Genomic DNA, 6,998 nt, shown 5'->3' with positions numbered 1-6,998 from the left:
AATCCCAGTAAATACTCAGACCAACAGCCATGCCACGTTCAAAGTCACATCCCTGAAATCCCATTCTTCCTTATTCTGATGCTCAGTTTGAACTTCAGCAAGTCGTCTTAACCCATAAGAACCTGAGGTGACATATTTCTCATATACAGTTTCTGAGACATTTTGTTTCAATTTATGGTATAAACTTTGCTCAAAATTCTGTTGAACACAATCTGATACTTGTCTTCTGTCCCCTAATAGATACCCAGAAGCAGAAAACCATATTATAATATTTTTAATATATCACATGGTAAAATATGGTAGATACACCCTCCCCCATACCATTTTTTAATGGGTCGGGCCTTAACGGGTCAATCATGTCTACATGACTAAATGCACTGAATTGCTTTCATGTGATTGGCTGATTGGATAGTTGTCTTGACAATTGTAAACAATCGTTGAACAGGTGGAGCTGATAAAGTGGACTGTGGGTGAATAAAGTATAAATATTCAAATTTGCAGCTTTACAGTAAAGTACAATCTAAGTAAGTCTGTTTCTAAATAAATTTTTAAAACATTTTTTTCTATATTGGAATGTTCTTTGTTCTTTTAGCCTTCTCTATATAATATCATGAATGCCAAGTAAAATTTCACATTACAGGTTTTTCTCTGGCCAAGTCAAATCACCAAATTCCCACCGAGGTTCCCACTGACGGGTTCGAGGCGGGTCAGGATGCATGTTTTTGCATTTCCACATGCGACAACTGGGAAGGGTACCCTAATATCTGACTTTTGAGCCCTTCCATTGGGGTACCAATCTAACCGATCCGACACAAAAGGGTGGAGTTTAACACTGCAATCCTTTGATTGGCTGAAAAAATGTCACTTCCCGTGAGACCTGCTCCGTTTTTAGAGCAACATATTTTCTTTTTGTCGATTAAATCCCTGTTTAAATGGCGTCATGCTATTATGTAGCTGAGGCCTCTATAGGTATCCAGATGATACTCCGCCTCTAAGGTTTCGGTTGGGTGTTGGGACGCAGCGAGATTACAGTTTATAAACCATTTCCACACCGTAACCGTCCTGTCCCAACCCGCACCCGTTGGTGGAAACGAGGCTTTATTTCCTTACATCAGTCTGAACAGCTCCAGTAGCAGTCCGTTTCCTCACACTTAATTTCTCCAGGTAAAAAAAAAAAACACCTTCAAGACAGAAAACAGGATCTGCATCACATTAAAGCTCCTGATGACCGAATTTCATTCTCCACGCTGCCCTCTGTTAGCAGTATTAATGTCGGCACATTCTCACACTGTGCAAAATCAACCGCTCCTGTTCCCTGAAAACCTTTAAATCTTCCAACAAAACCACAGCATCAGCCAACCCTTCCTCAGCACCAACACTCCATTTTTTTCTTGTTATTAACATGAATATCGACGGATTCTCCCAGTGAGGTGCATCCAGCTCGCAGCCGGCCCCGAACTCCTCATCCATTCTGCTATCCTCCTGCTGCACACATCATCTGTTCCGAGCTCCTGGGCGATACATCAATGTGGCGGGGCAGAGAAAAGCTCTTTAAGTTGCATAAACACAATGTCGCCCGGGCACCCACTGGCTGCCGTTGATGGATGGGGGCCGCACACAGAACAGAGAATGGGATTCTTCCAGGAGCTGGTGACTGAGCAGCATCGACCCACCGTCATCATTTCTAACCAGAGAGGCAGCTTTGGTCATCACAGCACGATGCTGCCATGAGGAGCTCAGAGATGGACCCGATGAGGCCTGGATCCAACACTTAGTCCAGGCCTAAACTTCTGATCCTGGTTGAGGCTTGGAGGACAGATTCCTCCAGACCTGCAGTGATTCCACTTTTCTTTTTAGCAAAATAAACTCACAAACAAGTAAACATAAAATGTTTGTTTTTTTTTACTTATTGTTTACAGTAAGAAAAAGTAAATCTTAGTTTTTGTCCAAAAAGAAAATTTGAAAAAAAAGAATTTAATTTTTAAGTAAACTCACTGAACAGTCTTTAATCAGTTAAAACAGACAGATCATGTTTCTTCTTATGGACTTTACTGCTGTTCATTCACACAACAAATAAATGGACCATGAAAACAAACCAAATGCACAAATATACAAACAAACAAACAAATCCCATATACCAAACAAATCAAACAAGACAACAAAAAACAACCAAACCAAAGAAATGAACAAGTAACAAACACACATGACAAACAGACATGGCACGCAAATCCAACAATCAAAACATATAAATAAACAAGCTCAACCCACAAACAAACAAAACAAACAAATAAACAAATGCGACCCACATACAAAAATAACAATAAACAAACCAAACACAACAACCAACCAAAAACAGACAAGCAAACACAACAAAAAGGAAATCGAAACAAGCCCCCTAATCTGTTTTCCAGCCATGGAGAAAACATCACCAGCTGCTGGTATTAGAGGATGAGAATATTTGTTGTTTTTTTTCTGGTATAAACACAAATAAATGGTTATTAAGAGTTTAAATCATCCACCACATTTCCTTTTGTTTTTTTCGAGATGTGTCTGCAAACACATTCTAAGTTTCCTGAGCCTGGAATCTTTTTAATGAAATGATTTAAACTGCATTGTGATTTTATGTTTAACAAATAAAGTTTAATAGAATTGAAGCTGTTCAACACAAAGATCATGTCTGAGCTGTTTCCACTGAGGCGAAGGACTTCAGATTACAGTGAAAAATGAGCCTACAGTCAGTGATAATAAGAAAGGAGGAAAAAACCTGATTGGGGTTCAGACGACAAACCTGCAAGTTTTTCACTTTGTACTTATTTCTTCTCTAAACCTGCTCCTGCTTTACTTTGAGGCTGCAGAAAAAACTTTACCACTTCAAAAACATCAAACTTCTTCACTCCATTTTCTGCCGACCTCAGCTCTGATATTTACAGCTGATAGGAGAAAATGGTGGAAACCTGGACGTTATTTCAAAGGAAAAGTTTAAGGAAAGGTGTTTCAGTGATTCTGAACATTTTTACTCTGACTTGAAAAGGGCAGTTTCTGCTTTCCCAGCAAGTCACTGCAGAGTGAGTCACAGACAGATTTCCATACATCAGAGAGAAAAACCACAGGTTTTCATCCAGGACCAAGTCACAGAGAGGCCACATTAACACCAACACAAGTCAGTGCTCAGTCCTGAAAAACAACAAGTAATAATAAATACATATTCACCCACACAAAGGATTTAATTTAAATGTTTCTTCAGCAGAATGCTGAGGGTTGTTGTCCTGCTGGAAGTTAGACCTCCTTCCCAGTCTCAAATCTCTGGAAGACTCTTACAGGTTTTTCTGTAAGCTCCATTCATCATTCCCTCTGCTCTGATCAGTTTTCCCAGTTCCACGCATGATACTGCCGCTACCATGCTTCACTGTAGAGATACTGTAGGGTTTGTTCCAGACATGGAGTTTTCTGGATGATGTTATCAGTCTCCCTCATGGCTGTAGAGGATTTTTAGTCCACTCTTCCTTCCAATGTTGCTTCATTTCAGTTTGATTTACAGCATTTGTTTCTGCACAGCTCTCTGAAGGTTCATCCAGCCATCTCTCCATCCATCATTAATCCTTCCTTCCATCCATCTATCCATCTATCCATCTGCTGTCTTCATCTGCAGTTGATTATTTTCTGGAAAAGTGTTTTGTGGATTCAGCAGTGACAGAACGGTCTCAGAATAACTGAATTCAGATTTCCCTCCTTCCTCTAACAGAAGAGCAGAGCTGGAGAGATGATTGAGATTGTTCTGTGCAGCAGGAAAGTTTGATGATAACACGTATTTCCAGCTTTGTAGTTGTCAGGATTTTATTCTGCTGCTTTAAAAGGAGAATTTACAGAAGAGGAAGATCGCAAAGCTGAATCTGCTTTTAAGTGTCAACTTCTTCAAATAGAATAAAAAAAAACAGCTAAATGTTTATAGGAGCTTCGTTGTTCTAATGAACCCTGGAAGATCTCAATTGACTGAGTAAACATTCAGCTTAATTCAGCTTTATCCATCCATCCATCCATCCATCCATCCATCCATCCATCCATCCATCCATCTATCCATCTATCCATCCATCCATCCATCCATCTATCCATCTATCCATTTTCTTCTGCCTATTCGGGGTCGGGTTGTGGGGGCAGCTGCCTAGGCAGGGAAGCCCAGACTTCCGTCTACCTGGCCACATTCACCAGCTCGTCTGGGCGAATCTAGAGGCGTTTCCAGGCCAGTCAAGAGATGTAGTCTCTCCAGCGTGTCCTGGGTCTTCCCCGCAGTATTGCTGGTGGGACATGTCTGGAACACCTCATCAAGCAGGTGTCCAGGAGGCATCCCATGCCTAAGCCATGCCAACTGGCTCCCCTTGATGAAGAGGAGCAGCGACTCTACTCTGAGCCCCTCCCGGATCACGAGGTTCTTACCCTATCTCTAAGGGAGAGAGAAAAACCCATTTCGGTCACTACCCACCGGTCATGACCATAGGTGAGGGTAGGAATGCCGCTCAACCAGTAAATTGAGTGCTTTGCATTTTGGCTCAGCTCCTTCTTTGCCATGTCAGACCGATGCAGAGTCCTCATCTCTACAGACACCACACCGATCCACCTGTCGTCTCCCTCTCCATCCTTGAACTCATCCACTTGGGGCAGGACCTCATTCCCAGCCCGGAGAAAACACCCTGATTTGATTGAAGCAATGCAGACTTAGCTCTGGCACCGGTTATACAGGGACTGCACAGGTCGTACAAGGGGGTTCGGTATTCCATGATCTCAGAGCACCCCCACTGGAGTCTACAGCCTCTCCTGCAGGTGATGAGCCCAGAAGGGGGGGCCCATGCCACCTGTTCGAGTAGAGCCCGACAGGGATCCATGGGCAAAAGCCTGGCCACCCAGCCCGGCTCCAGAGGGGGCCCTGGTGACCCACATACGGGCAAGGGAAACCTGGGTCCATTGTTTCTATTTATCATGGGGTCTGTTGAGCCATGCTTTGTCTGGTCCCTCTCTTAGAGACCTGTTTGCCATGGGTGATCCTACCAGGGGCATAAAGCCCACGACAACAAGCTCCTAGGATCTTCAGGACATGCAAACTCCTCCACCGCGGTAAGGTGGCGGCTCAGGGAGGAAAGCTTTATCTATACAGCACCAATCCACAACAGACCTCAAAACCTCAGCATCACAGCGCACAGTGTAAGCACCAGGACAGAGAAACAGGTCAGGCAAGTGATCACTGTGGACGGGTCCATTTATCAAGTGAACTTTGAATTTATAAGAGGACAAATTCCAGTTTAATAATTCAATATCTAAAGTATTTTCTTCTGCTACTGAAAGAAAAAAAAACTTTTGCCGACGCTTGAAATCAGATCCAGCATTAAAGATTACACAGAAAATAGAACATTTTATTTGTTGCTGGAAATATGAAATTCATGGCAAATCTTCCAACAAGTTGTGCATAAGTTTTTGTATGGCTTTTCTACAAACAGGTAATGAGAATAATTTGTGCTGATGGATCTGTACAAAGAATGCAAACATATTTTTACAAAAAAACTGCCACCATTAACAGATCCAGAGCGGTGGTCTGGCAGAAAAATGCCGACAGAACATATGCATTACTCATGTAAGTTCTCGTGGTCAAAATGCAAAAAGAAAAGATTGTTTATGTAAAACATTTCATATACACTAGCGTTCAAAAGTTTTGGGTCACTTTGCCATGGGATTTAATAGGGAAGTGACCCCAAACTTTTGAACGGTGGTGTATATGAAATGTTTTACATAAATAATCTTTTCTTTTTGCATTTTACTGATTAATAAACTTTAAAAGTGACTGACTACATCATAACTAATATACATTTGACTTAATTAGTTCTACTAGGTTAGGTGTAAGTAATTTTTTTTTTAATATTATTACTTGGGGTGGGACTTTAACTCGTTAATTATGATCAATTAATTACAAAAAAATGAACATGTTAAAAACATTAGTGCATTGTATCGCAGTTTGAAATCTGCACATTGCACAACAATTTTTAATTGTTGCACGTTGTGCAAAATTTTCAATTTTGCTGTTAATTAAAATCCTTAAAATGGAACTTTAACTTTAGGTCTGTTCATTTTTGGCCGGGGATATTTTCTATTTCTTTTTCTACTGTTTGGAAGTGAAATGTAACTAAATGCTTTTTACCAGACATTTCTGGAGCTTGACTTTACAATATTAATGTCTGTGTCTATTATTTGATTCAGTCATCCATAGAAATCCATTTAAATAAAAAAAAATGCTTTATGATGCAAATAATGTTATGTGATTTAAAATTAGATCAAGATCAAATCATTAATCAAGATTAATTACAAAGCTTCTAATTTTTTATTGAGTCCCATCCCTTACATGACATAAGCAGTGTGAGTTTTTTTCTGGTGGAACGAGTCTTTGGCAGTCCTGTTTCGATGGAAATCCTTTGAGATGAGACGTCAATAAGCTGAACAGTTAGCGTGGTACAGAGCAAACTTGTCCAACGCCACTAGTTACCATGGTAACTCAGATTGAACTTAAGCCACGTTGATGGAAAGGAACTCCCACTTTGATGAACCAGACTTATCGAGAAAAGCTAGACTTTCCTTTAATCCTGCTTTGTGGAAAACCACAAATTCAGAAACTTCTTCTTTTGTCCTTATTTAACTCCATGTTCTCAGTTTACTACCTGAACCGGCATCCTGCTGTGCTGCTCTTTGTCCTCCTCTGTTTCAGCCTCTAACCAAGGTGCTGCTTCACTGCAACACTGCCTACTGCTGGACAACAGCAGCTACTCCATGTTGGGAAAGAACCTCTTATCTGGAGGTCAGCTAGAGTTTGTTATAGTACAGAGATTTTTTATTTGGACAGAAACATTTACCTGCTGCTACACCTGGAACAGGTCATGTTTCACCACAGCTCTCATCCACATCTGCTGTGTATTCATACACACTTCCTCTCAATCGCCACACCAACATTTTTCTGCTTTCCT

Source organism: Melanotaenia boesemani, chromosome 3 (assembly GCF_017639745.1).
Source record: "Melanotaenia boesemani isolate fMelBoe1 chromosome 3, fMelBoe1.pri, whole genome shotgun sequence".
Lineage (NCBI taxonomy): Eukaryota > Metazoa > Chordata > Actinopteri > Atheriniformes > Melanotaeniidae > Melanotaenia > Melanotaenia boesemani.
This window is presented reverse-complemented; position numbering follows the sequence as displayed.